Genomic DNA, 22,269 nt, shown 5'->3' on the forward strand with positions numbered 1-22,269 from the left:
GATAGTGACTATGTGATAGTGACTATGTGATAGTGACTATGTGATTGTGTGATAGTGACTATGTGATAGTGACTATGTGATAGTGTGATAGTGACTATGTGATAGTGACTATGTGATAGTGACTATGTGATGTGATAGTGACTATGTGATAGTGACTATGATGACTAGATAGTGATAGTGACTATGTGATAGTGACTAGTGTGATAGTGACTGTGTGATAGTGACTATGTGATAGTGACTATGTGATAGTGACTAGTGTGATAGTGACTGTGTGTGATAGTGTGTGTGACTATGTGATAGTGACTATGTGACTATGTGATAGTGACTATGTGATAGTGTGATAGTGACTATGTGATAGTGACTATGTGATAGTGATAGTGACTATGTGATAGTGACTATGTGATGTGATAGTGACTATGTGATAGTGTGATAGTGACTATGTGATAGTGACTATGTGATAGTGACTATGTGACTGATAGTGACTATGTGATAGTGACTGTGATAGTGACTATGTGATAGTGTGATAGTGACTATGTGAGTGACTATGTGATAGTGATAGTGACTATGTGATAGTGACTATGTGATAGTGTGATAGTGACTATGTGATAGTGACTATGTGATAGTGACTATGTGATAGTGATAGTGACTATGTGTGATAGTGACTATGTGATAGTGACTATGTGATAGTGACTATGTGATATACTATGTGTGACTATGTGACTGTGTGATAGTGACTGATAGTGACTATGTGATAGTGACTATGTGATATAGTGACTATGTGATAGTGACTATGTGATAGTGACTGTGTGATAGAGTATGTGATAGTGACTATGTGATAGTGACTATGTGATTGTGTGATAGTGACTATGTGATAGTGACTATGTGATAGTGACTATGTGATAGTGACTATGATTGTGTGATAGTGACTATGTGATAGTGACTAGTGTGATAGTGACTATGTGATAGTGACTGTGTGATAGTGACTATGTGATAGTGACTATGTGATGTGATAGTGACTATGTGATAGTGACTATGTGATAGTGTGATAGTGACTATGTGATAGTGACTATGTGATAGTGACTAGTGTGATAGTGTGATAGTGACTATGTGATAGTGACTATGTGATAGTGACTATGTGATAGTGACTATGATAGTGATATGTGATAGTGTGATAGTGACTATGTGATAGTGTGATAGTGACTATGTGATAGTGACTATGTGATAGTATGATAGTGACTATGTGATAGTGACTATGTGATAGTGACTATGTGATAGTATGTGATAGTGTGATAGTGACTATGTGATAGTGACTGATAGTGACTAGTGTGATAGTGACTATGTGATAGTGATAGTGATATGTGATAGTGACTATGTGATAGTGACTGATGTGACTAGTGTGATAGTGACTATGTGATAGTGACTGACTGATAGTGTGATATAGTGTGATAGTGACTATGTGATGAGTGACTATGTGATAGTGACTATGTGATAGTGACTATGTGATAGTGTGATAGTGACTATGTGATAGTGACTATGTGATAGTGACTATGTGATAGTGTGATAGTGACTATGTGATAGTGACTATGTGATAGTGACTATGTGATAGTGTGATAGTGACTATGTGATAGTGTGATAGTGACTATGTGATAGTGACTATGTGATAGTGTGATAGTGACTATGTGATAGTGACTATGTGATAGTGTGATAGTGACTATGTGATAGTATGATAGTGACTGTGTGATAGTGACTATGTGATAGTGACTATGTGATAGTGACTATGTGATAGTGACTATGTGATAGTGATAGTGACTATGTGATAGTGATAGTGACTATGTGATAGTGACTGTGTGATAGTGACTGTGTGATGTGATAGTGACTATGTGATAGTGACTATGTGATAGTGTGATAGTGACTATGTGATAGTGACTATGTGATAGTGAGTGTGATAGTGATAGTGACTATGTGATAGTGACTATGTGATAGTGTGATAGTGACTATGTGATAGTGACTATGTGATAGTGACTATGTGATAGTGACTATGTGATGTGATAGTGTGATAGTGACTATGTGATAGTGACTATGTGATAGTGTGATAGTGACTATGTGATAGTGTGATAGTGACTATGTGATAGTGACTATGTGATAGTGACTGATAGTGTGATAGTGACTATGTGATAGTGACTATGTGATAGTGACTATGTGATAGTGACTATGTGATATGTGATAGTGTGATAGTGACTATGTGATAGTGTGATAGTGACTATGTGATAGTGACTATATGATAGTGTGATAGTGACTGTGTGATAGTGACTAGTGTGATAGTGACTATGTGATAGTGATATGTGATAGTGACTATGTGATAGTGACTATGTGATGTGATAGTGACTATAGTGTGATAGTGACTATGTGATAGTGACTATGTGATAGTGACTATGTGATAGTGACTATGATAGTGACTATGTGATAGTGACTATGTGATAGTGACTATGTGATAGTGTGATAGTGACTATGTGATAGTGACTATGTGATAGTAGTGACTGATAGTGACTATGTGATAGTGACTGATAGTGACTATGATAGTGACTATGTGATAGTGACTATGTGATAGTGTGTGATAGTGATAGTGACTATGTGATAGTGACTATGTGATAGTGACTATGTGATAGTGACTATGTGATAGTGTGATAGTGACTATGTGATAGTGTGATAGTGACTATGTGATAGTGACTATGTGATAGTGTGATAGTGACTATGTGATAGTGACTATGTGATAGTGTGATAGTGACTGTGTGATTGTGTGATAGTGACTATGTGATATGTGTGATAGTGACTGTGTGATAGTGACTATGTGATAGTGACTATGTGATAGTGACTATGTGATAGTGACTATGTGATAGTGACTATGTGATAGTGACTATGTGATAGTGACTATGTGATAGTGACTAGTGTGATAGTGACTGTGTGATAGTGACTATGTGATAGTGTGTGATATGACTATGTGATATGTGATAGTGTGTGATAGTGACTATTGTGTGATAGTGACTATGTGATAGTGACTGATGTGATAGTGTGATAGTGACTATGTGATAGTGACTATGTGATAGTGACTATGTGATAGTGTGATAGTGACTATGTGATAGTGACTATGTGATAGTGTGATAGTGACTATGTGATAGTGACTATGTGATAGTGACTATGTGATAGTGACTATGTGACTATGTGTGATAGTGACTATGTGACTAGTGTGATAGTGACTATGTGATAGTGTGATAGTGACTATGTGATAGTGACTGTGATGATAGTGACTATGTGATAGTGACTATGTGATATGTGATAGTGACTATGTGATAGTGTGTGATAGTGTGATATGTGATAGTGACTATGTGATAGTGACTATGTGATAGTGACTATGTGATAGTGTGTGATAGTGACTATGTGATAGTGACTATGTGATAGTGTGATAGTGACTATGTGATAGTGACTATGTGATAGTGACTATGTGATAGTGACTATGTGATGTGATAGTGTGATAGTGACTATGTGATAGTGACTATGTGATAGTGTGATAGTGACTATGTGATAGTGACTATGTGATAGTGACTATGTGACTAGTAGTGACTATGTGATAGTGATAGTGTGATAGTGACTATGTGATAGTGACTATGTGATAGTGTGATAGTGACTATGTGATAGTGACTAGTGTGATAGTGATGATAGTGACTATGTGATAGTGTGATAGTGACTATGTGATAGTGACTATGTGATAGTGACTATGTGATAGTGACTATGTGATAGTGACTATGTGATAGTGACTGTGTGATAGTGACTATGTGATAGTGTGTGATAGTGACTAGTGTGATAGTGACTATGTGATAGTGTGATAGTGACTATGTGATAGTGACTATGTGATAGTGACTATGTGATAGTGATAGTGATAGTGTGATAGTGACTATGTGATAGTGACTATGTGATAGTGACTATGTGTGATAGTGACTATGTGATAGTGACTATGATAGTGACTATGTGATAGTGACTAGTGTGATAGTGACTATGTGATAGTGACTATGTGATAGTGTGATAGTGACTAGTGTGATAGTGACTATGTGATAGTGACTATGTGATAGTGATAGTGACTAGTGTATGTGATAGTGACTATAGTGATAGTGATATGTGTAGTGATATGTGATAGTGTGATAGTGACTATGTGATAGTGACTATGTGATAGTGTGATAGTGATAGTGATGTGATAGTGTGATATGTGATAGTGACTATGTGATAGTGTGATAGTGACTATGTGATAGTGACTATGTGATAGTGACTGATGTGATAGTGACTATGTGATAGTGACTATGTGATAGTGACTATGTGATAGTGACTGATAGTGACTGTGTGATAGTGACTATGTGATAGTGACTATGTGATAGTGACTATGTGATGTGATAGTGACTATGTGATAGTGTGTGATAGTGACTATGTGATAGTATGTGATAGTGACTATGTGATAGTGACTATGTGATATGTGTGATAGTGACTGTGTGATAGTGACTATGTGATAGTGACTATGTGATAGTGTGATAGTGACTATGTGATAGTAGACTGATAGTGACTGTGTGATAGTGACTGTGATGTGATAGTGACTATGTGATAGTGACTATGTGATAGTGACTATGTGATGATAGTGACTATGTGATTGTGATGAGTGACTATGTGATAGTGACTATGTGATAGTGACTAGTGTGATAGTGATAGTGACTATGTGATAGTGACTATGTGATAGTGACTATGTGATAGTGTGTGACTATGTGATAGTGTGTGATAGTGACTATGTGAGTGACTGTGTGACTATGTGATAGTGACTGATAGTGTGATAGTGACTAGTGACTATGTGATAGTGACTATGTGATAGTGTGATAGTGTGATGTGATAGTGACTATGTGATAGTGACTATGTGATAGTGACTATGTGATATGTGATAGTGTGTGATAGTGACTATGTGATAGTGACTATGTGATAGTGACTATGTGACTAGTGTGATAGTGACTATGTGATAGTGTGTGATAGTGACTATGTGATAGTGACTATGTGATATGTGATAGTGACTATGTGAGTGACTGTGTGATAGTGACTATGTGATAGTGACTAGTGTGATTGTGTGATAGTGACTATGTGATAGTGACTATGTGATAGTGACTATGTGATTGTGATAGTGTGTGACTATGTGATAGTGACTATGTGATAGTGACTATGTGATAGTGACTATGTGATAGTGACTATGTGATAGTGACTATGTGATAGTGACTATGTGATGATGTGATAGTGACTATGTGATAGTGTGATAGTGACTATGTGATAGTGACTATGTGATTGTGTGATAGTGACTATGTGATAGTGACTATGTGATAGTGACTATGTGATAGTGACTATGTGATAGTGACTATGTGATAGTGTGATAGTGACTATGTGATAGTGACTATGTGATAGTGACTATGTGATAGTGTGATAGTGACTATGTGATAGTGACTATGTGATAGTGACTATGATAGTGACTGTGTGATGTGTGATAGTGACTGATGTGATAGTGACTATGTGATAGTGACTATGTGATAGTGACTATGTGATAGTGTGATAGTGACTAGTGATAGTGTATGTGATAGTGACTATGTGATAGTGACTATGTGATAGTGATATGTGATAGTGTGATAGTGACTATGTGATAGTGACTATGTGATAGTGACTGTGTGATAGTGACTATGTGATAGTGATGTGATAGTGACTATGTGATAGTGATAGTGATAGTGTGATAGTGACTATGTGATAGTGACTATGTGATAGTGACTATGTGATTGTGTGATAGTGACTATGTGATAGTGACTATGTGATAGTGATAGTGACTATGTGATAGTGACTATGTGATAGTGACTATGTGATTGTGTGATAGTGACTATGTGATAGTGACTATGTGATAGTGACTATGTGATAGTGTGATAGTGACTATGTGATAGTGACTATGTGATAGTGTGATAGTGACTATGTGATAGTGTGATAGTGACTATGTGATGATGTGATAGTATTTGATAGTGACTATGTGATAGTGACTATGTGATAGTGACTATGTGATAGATAGTGACTAGTGTGATAGTGACTATGTGATAGTGTGATAGTGACTATGTAGTGATAGTGTGATAGTGACTATGTGATAGTGACTATGTGATAGTGACTATGTGATGAGTGTGATAGTGACTATGTGATAGTGACTATGTGATAGTGTGATAGTGACTATGTGATAGTGACTATGTGATAGTGACTATGTGATATGTGATGATATGTGATATGATAGTGACTATGTGATAGTGACTATGTGATAGTGACTATGTGATAGTGACTATGTGATGTGATAGTGACTATGTGATAGTGACTGTGATGTGATAGTGACTATGTGATAGTGACTATGTGATAGTGACTATGATAGTGACTATGTGATAGTGACTATGTGATAGTGTGATAGTGACTATGTGATAGTGACTATGTGATAGATAGTGACTAGTGACTGTGTGATAGTGATATGTGATGTGTGATAGTGACTACTATGTGATAGTGACTATGTGATAGTGACTATGTGATAGTGACTGATGTGACTATGTGATAGTGTGTAGTGACTATGTGATAGTGTGTGATAGTGACTATGTGATGATAGTGACTATGTGATAGTGACTATGTGTGATAGTGACTATGTGATAGTGTGATAGTGATAGTGACTATGTGATAGTGACTATGTGATAGTGTGTGACTATGTGACTATGTGATAGTGACTATGTGATAGTGACTGTGTGATAGTGTGATAGTGACTATGTGATAGTGACTATGTGATAGTGACTATGTGACTGTGTGATAGTGACTATGTGACTAGTGTGTAGTGTGATAGTGACTATGTGATAGTGACTGTGTGATAGTGACTGTGTGATAGTGTGATAGTGACTATGTGATAGTGACTATGTGATAGTGACTATGTGATAGTGTGATAGTGACTATGTGATAGTGACTATGTGATAGTGACTATGTGATAGTGTGATAGTGACTATGTGATGTGATAGTGACTATGTGATATGACTAGTGATAGTATGATAGTGACTGATGTGATGTGATAGTGACTATGTGATAGTGTGATAGTGACTATGTGATAGTGTGATAGTGACTATGTGATAGTGACTATGTGATAGTGTGATAGTGACTATGTGATAGTGACTATGATAGTGACTGTGTGATGATAGTGACTATGTGATAGTGACTATGTGATAGTGATGTGATAGTGACTATGTGATAGTGACTATGTGATAGTGACTATGTGATAGTGACTATGTGATAGTGTGATAGTGACTATGTGATAGTGACTATGTGATAGTGACTGATGTGATAGTGACTATGTGATAGTGACTGTGATATGTGTGATAGTGACTATGTGATAGTGACTGATGTGATAGTGACTGTGCGTGATAGTGACTATGTGATAGTGACTATGTGATTGTGTGATAGTGACTATGTGATAGTGACTATGTGATAGTGACTATGTGATTGTGTGATAGTGACTATGTGATAGTGACTATGTGATAGTGTGATAGTGACTATGTGATAGTGACTATGTGATAGTGATAGTGACTATGTGATAGTGACTGATAGTGACTAGTGTGATAGTGACTATGTGATAGTGATAGTGATAGTGACTATGTGATAGTGACTATGTGATAGTGACTATGTGATAGTGACTATGTGATAGTGACTATGTGATAGTGACTATGTGATAGTGTGATAGTGACTATGTGATAGTGTGTGATGTGATAGTGACTATGTGATAGTGACTATGTGATAGTGATAGTGACTATGTGATAGTGTGACTATGTGATAGTGACTATGTGATGTGTGATAGTGACTATGTGATAGTGACTATGTGATAGTGTGTGATAGTGACTATGTGATAGTGTGTGATAGTGACTATGTGATAGTATGATAGTGACTATGTGATAGTGACTATGTGATAGTGACTGTGATAGTGACTATGTGATAGTGACTATGTGATAGTGTGATAGTGACTATGTGATAGTGACTGTGTGATAGTGATAGTGTGATGTGATAGTGACTATGTGATAGATAGTGTGATAGTGACTAGTGTGATGATAGTGACTATGTGATAGTGTGATAGTGACTATGTGATAGTGACTATGTGATAGTGTGATAGTGTGTGATAGTGACTATGTGTGATAGTGACTATGTGATAGTGACTATGTGATAGTGACTGTGTGATAGTGACTATGTGACTGTGTGATAGTGACTATGTGATAGTGACTATGTGATAGTGACTATGTGATAGTGTGATAGTGACTATGTGATAGTGACTATGTGATAGTGACTATGATAGTGTGATAGTGATATGTGATAGTGACTATGTGATAGTGTGACTATGTGACTATGTGATAGTGTGATAGTGACTGTGTGATAGTGACTGTGTGATAGTGACTGTGTGATAGTGACTATGTGATAGTGACTATGTGATTGTGTGATAGTGACTATGTGATAGTGACTATGTGATAGTGACTATGTGATAGTGACTGTGTGATAGTGACTGTGTGATAGTGACTATGTGATAGTGACTAGTGTGATAGTGACTGTGTGATAGTGACTGTGATGTGTGACTATGACTATTTGATAGTGACTATGTGATAGTGACTATGTGATAGTGACTATGTGATAGTGACTATGTGATGTGACTATGTGATGTGTGATAGTGACTGATAGTGTGTGTGATAGTGACTGTGTGATAGTGTGATAGTGACTATGTGATAGTGACTATGTGATAGTGAGTGTGATAGTGATAGTGACTATGTGATAGTGACTATGTGATAGTGACTATGTGATAGTGTGAGTGACTAGTGATATGTGATAGTGACTATGTGATAGTGTGATAGTGACTATGTGATAGTGACTATGTGATGTGATAGTGACTATGTGATAGTGACTATGTGATAGTGTGATAGTGACTATGTGATAGTGACTATGTGATAGTGACTATGTGATAGTGACTGATGTGATAGTGACTATGTGATAGTGACTATGTGATAGTGACTATGTGATAGTGTGATAGTGACTATGTGATAGTGTGATAGTGACTATGTGATAGTGTGATAGTGACTGTGTGATAGTGACTATGTGATAGTGACTATGTGATAGTGACTATGTGATTGTGTGATAGTGACTATGTGATAGTGACTATGTGATAGTGACTATGTGATAGTGACTATGTGATAGTGACTATGTGATAGTGACTATGTGATAGTGACTATGTGATTGTGTGATAGTGACTATGTGATAGTGACTATGTGATAGTGACTATGTGATAGTGACTGTGTGATAGTGTGATAGTGACTATGTGATAGTGATAGTGACTATGTGATAGTGTGATAGTGACTATGTGATAGTGACTATGTGATAGTGACTGTGACTAGTGTGATAGTGACTATGTGATAGTGACTATGTGATAGTGACTATGTGATAGTGTGTGATTGTGTGATAGTGACTATGTGATATGTGTGACTAGATGTGATAGTGACTATGTGATTGTGTGATAGTGACTATGTGATAGTGACTATGTGATAGTGACTATGTGATAGTGACTGTGTAGTGATAGTGACTGTGTGATAGTGACTATGTGATAGTGACTATGTGATAGTGACTATGTGATAGTGATAGTGACTATGTGATAGTGACTATGTGATAGTGACTATGTGATAGTGACTATGTGATAGTGACTATGTGATGTGATAGTGACTATGTGATATAGTGACTATGTGACTAGTGATAGTGACTGTGTGATAGTGACTAGTGTGATAGTGACTATGTGATAGTGACTATGTGATAGTGTGATAGTGACTATGTGATAGTGAGTGTGATAGTGACTATGTGATAGTGACTATGTGATAGTGTGATAGTGACTATGTGATAGTGACTATGTGATAGTGACTATGATAGTGACTGTGTGATAGTGACTATGTGATTGTGTGATAGTGACTATGTGATAGTGACTATGTGATAGTGATAGTGACTATGTGATAGTGATATGTGACTGTGTGATAGTGACTATGTGATAGTGACTATGTGACTATGTGACTATGTGATAGTGACTATGTGATAGTGTGATAGTGACTATGTGATAGTGATAGTGACTGTGTGATAGTGTGATAGTGACTGTGTGATAGTGACTATGTGATAGTGACTATGTGATAGTGACTATGTGATTGTGTGATAGTGACTATGTGATAGTGACTATGTGATATAGTGACTATGTGATGTGTGATAGTGACTATGTGATAGTGACTATGTGATAGTGTGATAGTGACTACTTGTGATAGTGTGATAGTGACTGTGTGATAGTGACTATGTATGTGTGATAGTGACTATGTGATAGTGACTATGTGATAGTGACTATGTGATGATAGTGACTATGTGATAGTGTGACTAGTGACTATGTGATAGTGACTATGTGATAGTGACTATGTGATAGTAGTGACTATGTGATAGTGACTATGTGATAGTGACTATGTGATAGTGACTATGTGTGATAGTGACTATGTGATAGTGTGTGATAGTGACTGTGTGATAGTGACTATGTGATAGTGACTATAGTGACTATGTATGATAGTGACTATGTGATAGTGTGATAGTGACTATGTGATAGTGACTATGTGATAGTGATAGTGACTATGTGATAGTGACTGATGTGATAGTGACTGTGTGATAGTGTGATAGTGACTATGTGATAGTGTGATAGTGACTAGTGTGATAGTGACTATGTGATAGTGACTATGTGATAGTGACTATGTGATAGTGACTATGTGATAGTGTGATAGTGACTATGTGATAGTGATAGTGACTATGTGATAGTGTGATAGTGACTATGTGATAGTGACTATGTGAGTGTGATAGTGACTATGTGATAGTGACTATGTGATTGTGTGATAGTGACTATGTGATAGTGACTATGTGATAGTGACTATGTGATAGTGACTGTGTGATAGTGACTGTGTGATAGTGACTATGTGATAGTGACTATGTGATTGTGTGATAGTGACTATGTGATAGTGACTATGTGATAGTGACTATGTGATGATAGTGACTATGTGATAGTGACTGTGATAGTGACTATGTGAGTGACTATGTGATAGTGTGATAGTGAATGTGTGATAGTGACTGTGTGATAGTGACTATGTGATAGTGACTATGTGATAGTGACTATGTGATTGTGTGATAGTGACTATGTGATAGTGACTATGTGATAGTGACTATGTGATAGTGACTATGTGATAGTGATAGTGACTATGTGATAGTGACAGTGTGATAGTGATAGTGTGATAGTGACTATGTGATTGTGTGATAGTGATAGTGACTATGTGATAGTGACTATGTGATAGTGACTATGTGATAGTGACTATGTGATAGTGTGATAGTGACTATGTGATAGTGACTATGTGATAGTGTGATAGTGACTATGTGATAGTGACTATGTGATAGTGACTATGTGATAGTATGATAGTGACTATGTGATAGTGACTATGTGATAGTGACTGTGTGATAGTGACTATGTGATAGTGACTATGTGATAGTGACTATGTGATAGTGTGATAGTGACTGTGTGATAGTGACTATGTGATAGTGACTATGTGATAGTGACTATGTGATTGTGTGATAGTGACTATGTGATAGTGACTATGTGATAGTGACTATGTGATAGTGTGATAGTGACTGTGTGATAGTGACTGTGTGATAGTGACTATGTGATAGTGACTATGTGATTGTGTGATAGTGACTATGTGATAGTGACTATGTGATAGTGACTATGTGATTGTGTGATAGTGACTATGTGATTGTGTGATAGTGACTATGTGATAGTGACTATGTGATAGTGTGATAGTGACTATGTGATAGTATGATAGTGACTGTGTGATAGTGACTATTTGATAGTGACTGATAGTGACTATGTGATAGTGACTATGTGATAGTGACTATGTGATAGTGTGATAGTGACTATGTGATAGTGGCTGTGTGATAGTGACTGTGTGATAGTGTGATAGTGACTATGTGATAGTGACTATGTGATAGTGACTGTGTGATAGTGTGATAGTGACTATGTGATAGTGACTATGTGATAGTGACTGTGTGATAGTGTGATAGTGACTATGTGATAGTGACTATGTGATAGTATGATAGTGACTATGTGATAGTGTGATAGTGACTATGTGATAGTGTGATAGTGACTATGTGATAATGACTATGCGATAGTATGATAGTGACTATGTGATAGTGACTATGTGATAGTGACTATGTGATAGTGACTATGTGATAGTGTGATAGTGACTATGTGATAGTGTGATAGTGACTATGTGATAGTGACTAGTGTGATAGTGACTATGTGATAGTGTGATAGTGACTGTGTGATAGTGACTATGTGATAGTGACTATGTGATAGTGACTATGTGATAGTGACTGATTGTGATAGTGTGATAGTGACTGTGTGATAGTGTGATAGTGACTATGTGATAGTGACTATGTGATAGTGACTATGTGATAGTGACTATGTGATAGTGTGATAGTGACTGTGTGATAGTGACTATGTGATAGTGACTATGTGATAGTGTGATAGTGACTATGTGATAGTGACTATGTGATAGTATGATAGTGACTGTGTGATAGTGACTATGTGATAGTGACTATGTGATAGTGACTATGTGATAGTGTGATAGTGACTGTGTGATAGTGACTATGTGATAGTGTGATAGTGACTATGTGATAGTGACAGTGTGATAGTGATAGTGTGATAGTGACTATGTGATTGTGTGATAGTGTGATAGTGACTATGTGATAGTGACTATGTGATAGTGACTATGTGATTGTGTGATAGTGACTATGTGATAGTGACAGTGTGATAGTGATAGTGTGATAGTGACTATGTGATTGTGTGATAGTGTGATAGTGACTATGTGATAGTGACTATGTGATAGTGTGATAGTGACTATGTGATAGTGACTATGTGATAGTGTGATAGTGACTATGTGATAGTGACTATGTGATAGTGTGATAGTGACTGTGTGATAGTGACTATGTGATTGTGTGATAGTGACTATGTGATAGTGACTATGTGATAGTGACTATGTGATTGTGTGATAGTGACTATGTGATAGTGACTATGTGATAGTGACTATGTGATTGTGTGATAGTGACTATGTGATAGTGACAGTGTGATAGTGACTATGTGATAGTGTGATAGTGACTGTGTGATAGTGACTGTGTGATAGTGACTGTGTGATAGTGACTATGTGATAGTGACTATGTGATTGTGTGATAGTGACTATGTGATAGTGACTATGTGATAGTGACTATGTGATTGTGTGATAGTGACTATGTGATTGTGTGATAGTGACTATGTGATAGTGACTATGTGATAGTGTGATAGTGACTATGTGATAGTATGATAGTGACTGTGTGATAGTGACTATTTGATAGTGACTATGTGATAGTGACTATGTGATAGTGACTATGTGATAGTGAGATTGTGACTATGTGATAGTGTGATAGTGACTATGTGATAGTGGCTGTGTGATAGTGACTGTGTGATAGTGTGATAGTGACTATGTGATAGTGACTATGTGATAGTGTGATAGTGACTATGTGATAGTGACTATGTGATAGTGACTATGTGATAGTGACTGTGTAGTGTGATAGTGACTATGTGATAGTATGATAGTGACTATGTGATAGTGTGATAGTGACTATGTGATAGTATGATAGTGACTATGTGATAGTGACTGTGTGATAGTGTGATAGTGACTATGTGATAGTGTGATAGTGACTGTGTGATAGTGACTGTGTGATAGTATGATAGTGACTATGTGATAGTGACTATGTGATAGTGACTATGTGATAGTGTGATAGCGACTATGTGATAGTGTGATAGTGACTATGTGATAGTGTGATAGTGACTATGTGATAGTGACTATGTGATAGTGTGATAGTGACTATGTGATAGTGACTATGTGATTGTGTGATAGTGACTATGTGATAGTGACTATGTGATAGTGACTGTGTGATAGTGACTGTGTGATAGTGACTGTGTGATAGTGACTATGTGATAGTGACTATGTGATTGTGTGATAGTGACTATGTGATAGTGACTATGTGATAGTGACTATGTGATAGTGACTATGTGATTGTGTGATAGTGACTATGTGATAGTGTGATAGTGACTGTGTGATAGTATGATAGTGACTATGTGATAGTGTGATAGTGAATGTGTGATAGTGACTGTGTGATAGTGACTATGTGATAGTGACTATGTGATAGTGACTATGTGATAGTGACTATGTGATAGTGACTATGTGATAGTGACTATGTGATTGTGTGATAGTGACTATGTGATAGTGTGATAGTGATGTGTGATAGTGACTATGTGATTGTGTGATAGTGTGATAGTGACTATGTGATAGTGACTATGTGATAGTGACTATGTGATAGTGTGATAGTGACTATGTGATAGTGACTATGTGATAGTGTGATAGTGACTATGTGATAGTGTGATAGTGACTATGTGATAGTGACTATGTGATAGTGTGATAGTGACTATGTGATAGTGACTATGTGATTGTGTGATAGTGACTATGTGATAGTGACTATGTGATAGTGACTATGTGATTGTGTGATAGTGACTGTGTGATAGTGACTATGTGATAGTGACTATGTGATAGTGACTATGTGATTGTGTGATAGTGACTATGTGATAGTGACAGTGTGATAGTGACTATGTGATAGTGTGATAGTGACTGTGTGATAGTGACTGTGTGATAGTGCCTATGTGATAGTGACTATGTGATTGTGTGATAGTGACTATGTGATAGTGACTATGTGATAGTGACTATGTGAATGTTGTGATAGTGACTATGTGATTGTGTGATAGTGACTATGTGATAGTGACTATGTGATAGTGTGATAGTGACTATGTGATAGTATGATAGTGACTGTGTGATAGTGACTATTTGATAGTGACTATGTGATCGTGACTATGTGATAGTGACTATGTGATAGTGAGATTGTGACTATGTGATAGTGTGATAGTGACTATGTGATAGTGGCTGTGTGATAGTGACTGTGTGATAGTGTGATAGTGACTATGTGATAGTGACTATGTGATAGTGACTGTGTGATAGTGTGATAGTGACTATGTGATAGTGACTATGTGATAGTGACTGTGTGATAGTGTGATAGTGACTATGTGATAGTGACTATGTGATAGTGACTATGTGATAGTGTGATAGTGACTATGTGATAGTGTGATAGTGACTATGTGATAATGACTATGCGATAGTATGATAGTGACTATGTGATAGTGACTATGTGATAGTGACTATGTGATAGTGACTATGTGATAGTGTGATAGTGACTATGTGATAGTGTGATAGTGACTATGTGATAGTGACTATGTGATAGTGTGATAGTGACTATGTGATAGTGGCTGTGTGATAGTGACTGTGTGATAGTGTGATAGTGACTATGTGATAGTGACTATGTGATAGTGACTGTGTGATAGTGTGATAGTGACTATGTGATAGTGTGATAGTGACTATGTGATAGTGACTATGTGATAGTGACTATGTGATAGTGACTATGTGATAGTGTGATAGTGACTGTGTGATAGTGACTATGTGATAGTGTGATAGTGACTGTGTGATAGTGACTGTGTGATAGTATGATAGTGACTGTGTGATAGTATGATAGTGACTATGTGATAGTGTGATAGTGACTGTGTGATAGTGTGATAGTGACTATGTGATAGTGACTATGTGATAGTGACTATGTGATAGTGACTATGTGATAGTGACTATGTGATAGTGTGATAGTGACTATGTGATAGTGACTATGTGATAGTGACTATGTGATAGTATGATAGTGACTATGTGATAGTGACTATGTGATAGTGTGATAGTGACTATGTGATAGTGTGATAGTGACTGTGTGATAGTGACTGTGTGATAGTATGATAGTGACTGTGTGATAGTATGATAGTGACTATGTGATAGTGTGATAGTGACTGTGTGATAGTGTGATAGTGACTGTGTGATAGTGACTATGTGATAGTGACTGTGTGATAGTGACTATGTGATAGTGACTATGTGATAGTGTGATAGTGACTGTGTGATAGTGACTATGTGATAGTGTGATAGTGACTGTGTGATAGTGACTATGTGATAGTGACTATGTGATAGTGTGATAGTGACTGTGTGATAGTGACTATGTGATAGTGTGATAGTGACTGTGTGATAGTGTGATAGTGACTATGTGATAGTGACTATGTGATAGTGTGATAGTGACTATGTGATAGTGACTATGTGATAGTATGATAGTGACTATGTGATAGTGTGATAGTGACTGTGTGATAGTGACTATGTGATAGTGTGATAGTGACTGTGTGATAGTGACTATGTGATAGTGTGATAGTGACTGTGTGATAGTGACTATGTGATAGTGTGATAGTGACTGTGTGATAGTGTGATAGTGACTATGTGATAGTGACTGTGTGATAGTGACTGTTTGATAGTGACTATGTGATAGTATGATAGTGACTGTGTGATAGTGACTATGTGATAGTGTGATAGTGACTATGTGATAGTGGCTGTGTGATAGTGACTGTGTGATAGTGTGATAGTGACTATGTGATAGTGACTATGTGATTGTGACTGTGTGATAGTGTGATAGTGACTGTGTGATAGTGTGATAGTGACTATGTGATAGTGACTATGTGATAGTGACTATGTGATAGTGACTATGTGATAGTGTGATAGTGACTGTGTGATAGTGACTATGTGATAGTGTGATAGTGACTGTGTGATAGTGACTGTGTGATAGTATGATCGTGACTGTGTGATAGTATGATAGTGACTATGTGATAGTGTGATAGTGACTGTGTGATAGTGTGATAGTGACTATGTGATAGTGACTATGTGATAGTGACTATGTGATAGTGACTATGTGATAGTGACTATGTGATAGTGTGATAGTGACTATGTGATAGTGACTATGTGATAGTGACTATGTGATAGTATGATAGTGACTATGTGATAGTGACTGTGTGATAGTGTGATAGTGACTATGTGATAGTGTGATAGTGACTGTGTGATAGTGACTATGTGATAGTGTGATAGTGACTGTGTGATAGTGTGATAGTGACTATGTGATAGTGACTATGTGATAGTGACTATGTGATAGTGTGATAGTGACTGTGTGATAGTATGATAGTGACTATGTGATAGTGACTATGTGATAGTGTGATAGTGACTATGTGATAGTGACTATGTGATAGTGTGATAGTGACTATGTGATAGTGACTATGTGATACTGTGATAGTGACTATGTGATAGTGTGATAGTGACTGTGTGATAGTGACTATGTGATAGTGTGATAGTGACTGTGTGATAGTGTGATAGTGACTATGTGATAGTGACTATGTGATAGTGTGATAGTGACTATGTGATAGTGACTATGTGATAGTATGATAATGACTATGGGATAGTGTGATAGTGACTGTGTGATAGTGACTGTGTGATAGTATGATAGTGACTATGGGATAGTGACTATGTGATAGTGTGATAGTGACTGTGTGATAGTGACTATGTGATAGTGTGATAGTGACTGTGTGATAGTGTGATAGTGACTATGTGATAGTGACTGTGTGATAGTGACTGTTTGATAGTGACTATGTGATAGTATGATAGTGACTGTGTGATAGTGACTATGTGATAGTGTGATAGTGACTGTGTGATAGTGACTATGCGATAGTGTGATAGTGACTATGTGATAGTGTGATAGTGACCATGTGATAGTGACTATGTGATAGTGTGATAGTGACTGTGTGATAGTGACTATGTGATACTGTGATAGTGACTATGTGATAGTGTGATAGTGACTGTGTGATAGTGACTGTGTGATAGTATGATCGTGACTGTGTGATAGTATGATAGTGACTATGTGATAGTGACTATGTGATAGTGTGATAGTGACTGTGTGATAGTGGGATAGTGACTATGTGATAGTGACTATGTGATAGTGTGATAGTGACTATGTGATAGTGACTATGTGATAGTGACTATGTGATAGTGACTATGTGATAGTATGATAGTGACTATGTGATATTGACTATGTGATAGTGTGATAGTGACTATGTGATAGTGACTGTGTGATAGTGTGATAGTGACTATGTGATAGTGTGATAGTGACTGTGTGATAGTGACTGTGTGATAGTATGATAGTGACTGTGTGATAGTATGATAGTGACTATGTGATAGTGACTATGTGATAGTGTGATAGTGACTGTGTGATAGTGTGATAGTGACTGTGTGATAGTGACTATGTGATAGTGACTATGTGATAGTGTGATAGTGACTATGTGATAGTATGATAGTGACTATGTGATAGTGACTATGTGATAGTGTGATAGTGACTGTGTGATAGTGTGATAGTGACTATGTGATAGTGACTATGTGATAGTGACTATGTGATAGTGTGATAGTGACTATGTGATAGTGACTATGTGATAGTTACTATGTGATAGTGACTATGTGATAGTATGATAGTGACTATGTGATAGTGACTATGTGATAGTGTGATAGTGACTATGTGATAGTATGATAGTGACTATGTGATAGTGACTATGTGATAGTGTGATAGTGACTATGTGATAGTGATTATGTGATAGTGTGATAGTGACTATGTGATAGTGACTATGTGATAGTGTGATAGTGACTATGTGATAGTGTGATAGTGACTATGTGATAGTATGATAGTGACTATGTGATAGTGACTATGTGATAGTATGATAGTGACTATGTGATAGTGACTATGTGATAGTGTGATAGTGACTATGTGATAGTGTGATAGTGACTATGTGATAGTATGATAGTGACTATGTGATAGTGACTATGTGATAGTATGATAGTGACTATGTGATAGTGTGATAGTGACTATGTGATAGTATGATAGTGACTATGTGATAGTGTGAGCTGGGTCTCATGAGATCCTGTCATTTACCTGAAGCCCTTTTTCTTTTCAGACCAGCTTTTCTTTCCAAATTACTCAGTCAGCCTGAATCGCTTTCACACACACACACACACACACACACACACACACACACACACACACACACACACACACACACACACACACACAGCGAGAGAGAGAGTTAGATGCCTCCCTGAGTCGCCCTGAATAGATTTCACACACCGAGAGAGAGAGAGAGAGAGAGACAGAGACAGAGACAGAGATGGAGACAGAGAGAGACAGAGACAGAGACAGAGACAGCGACAGAGACAGAGATAGAGAGACAGAGAGAGACATAGAGAGACAGAGAGAGACAGAGAGAGACAGAGACAGAGACAGAGATATATATATATATATATATATATAGAGAGAGAGAGAGAGAGAGAGAGAGAGAGAGAGAACAGCCAGACCCAGCTATGATCTCCCTCCAGACATGTCTCTCCCTCATTCATCATCTGACTCTACAAAGATGGCCACAGCTTGACAATAGAGATTATATTCTCCTTCACAATGATGGTTCCCAGTCACCCCTCCTTTGGGCGGTGTGTTTTTCGTGTGTGTGTTTGTGTGTGTGTGCGTGCGTGTTATACAGGACAGGTATGTCCCATCCCTGTCAGACAGCAGGGAGAGCCCAACCCAGTGGACAAATGAAATGGGTCCCCACGTTGCTTAAAGGGCCGATCTGTCTGTCAGCGGTCCAAAGGGATTAGACCATTCAGCGCCTCCCTATTGTTCTCCAGGCTACAATAGATGCATGAGGCCCAGTCTCTTTGTCATCGACTCTGTTGTGAAGCTCTACTGAGGTTAACAGAGGTGTAACACACCTGTGACTGTGGATTAAAACCCCTTTTTCCCCCCCTCTCTTTTCTTCTTCTCTCTCTTCCTTGACACATGGCCTTTGGCTGTGTCCTCGGCCACATCAATAAGAGTTTCCATGGCAGCCGGTGCTAACACCTAGAGAAGACGTTTTTTTTTTTTCTTTCTGATTCCAAACCACAACATATTTTTAGAGCAGCTATTGTACTGTTCTTTCTACTTAATTCAGCGCTATACAATACATGATGAACCTAGGTGAGTGTAGATCATCACCGTGGGATCCGACAAGGAAAAAAGTCTAAGCCCTAGTTGCGTGGTTATGTAGTTCTTAGAATAGGTATATGGAATGATTACATGTAGAGGAGATGGTTACAGATGATTACATGTAGAGGAGATGGTTACATGGAGAGGAGATGGTTACATGGAGAGGAGATGGTTACATGGAGAGGAGATGGTTACATGGAGAGGAGATGGTTACATGGAGATGGTTACATGGAGATGAGATGGTTACATGGAGAGGAGATGGTTACATGGAGATGGTTACATGGAGAGGAGATGGTTACATGGAGATGGTTACATGGAGATGAGATGGTTACATGGAGAGGAGATGGTTACAGATGGTTACATGGAGAGGAGATGGTTACATGGAGAGGAGATGGTTACATGGAGATGAGATGGTTACATGGAGATGGTTACATGGAGAGGAGATGGTTACATGGAGAGGAGATGGTTACAGATGGTTACATGGAGATGAGATGGTTACATGGAGATGGTTACATGGAGAGGAGATGGTTACATGGAGAGGAGATGGTTACAGATGGTTACATGGAGATGAGATGGTTACATGGAGATGGTTACATGGAGAGGAGATGGTTACATGTAGAGGAGATGTTTACATGGAGAGGAGATGGTTACATGGAGAGGAGATGGTTACATGGAGAGGAGATGGTTTCATGGAGAGGAGATGGTTACATGTAGATGGTTACATGGAGAGGAGATGGTTACATGGAGATGAGATGGTTACATGGAGATGGTTACATGGAGAGGAGATGGTTACATGGAGATGGTTACATGGAGAGGAGATGGTTACATGGAGAGATGGTTACATGGAGATGGTTACATGGAGAGGAGATGGTTACATGGAGATGGTTACATGGAGAGGAGATGGTTACAGATGGTTACATGGAGAGGAGATGGTTACATGGAGAGGAGATGGTTACATGGAGAGGAGATGGTTACATGGAGATGAGATGGTTACATGGAGAGGAGATGGTTACATGGAGAGGAGATGGTTACAGATGGTTACATGGAGATGAGATGGTTACATGGAGATGGTTACATGGAGAAGAGATGGTTACAGTAGATGGTTACATGGAGAGGAGATGGTTACATGGAGAGGAGATGGTTACAGATGGTTACATGGAGAGGAGATGGTTACATGGAGATGGTTACATGGAGAGGAGATGGTTACATGGAGATGGTTACATGGAGAGGAGATGGTTACATGGAGAGGAGATGGTTACATGTAGAGGAGATGGTTACATGGAGATGAGATGGTTACATGGAGAGGAGATGGTTACAGATGATTACATGGAGAGGAGATGGTTACATGGAGAGGAGATGGTTACATGGAGATGGTTACATGGAGAGGAGATGGTTACATGGAGATGAGATGGTTACATGGAGATGAGATGGTTACATGGAGATGGTTACATGGAGAGGAGATGGTTACATGGAGATGAGATGGTTACATGGAGATGGTTACATGGAGAGGAGATGGTTACATGGAGATGGTTACATGGAGAGGAGATGGTTACAGATGGTTACATGGAGAGGAGATGGTTACATGGAGAGGAGATGGTTACATGGAGAGGAGATGGTTACATGGAGAGGAGATGGTTACAGATGATTACATGGAGAGGAGATGGTTACATGGAGAGGAGATGGTTACATGGAGATGGTTACATGGAGAGGAGATGGTTACATGGAGATGAGATGGTTACATGGAGATGAGATGGTTACATGGAGATGAGATGGTTACATGGAGATGGTTACATGGAGAGGAGATGGTTACATGGAGATGAGATGGTTACATGGAGATGGTTACATGGAGAGGAGATGGTTACATGGAGATGGTTACATGGAGAGGAGATGGTTACAGATGGTTACATGGAGAGGAGATGGTTACATGGAGAGGAGATGGTTACATGGAGAGGAGATGGTTACATGGAGAGGAGATGGTTACATGGAGATGGTTACATGGAGAGGAGATGGTTACATGGAGATGGTTACATGGAGAGGAGATGGTTACAGATGGTTACATGGAGA

The sequence above is a fragment of the Oncorhynchus nerka genome, linkage group LG22 (genome assembly GCF_034236695.1).
Source record: "Oncorhynchus nerka isolate Pitt River linkage group LG22, Oner_Uvic_2.0, whole genome shotgun sequence".
In the NCBI taxonomy this organism is placed as follows: Eukaryota; Metazoa; Chordata; class Actinopteri; order Salmoniformes; family Salmonidae; genus Oncorhynchus; species Oncorhynchus nerka.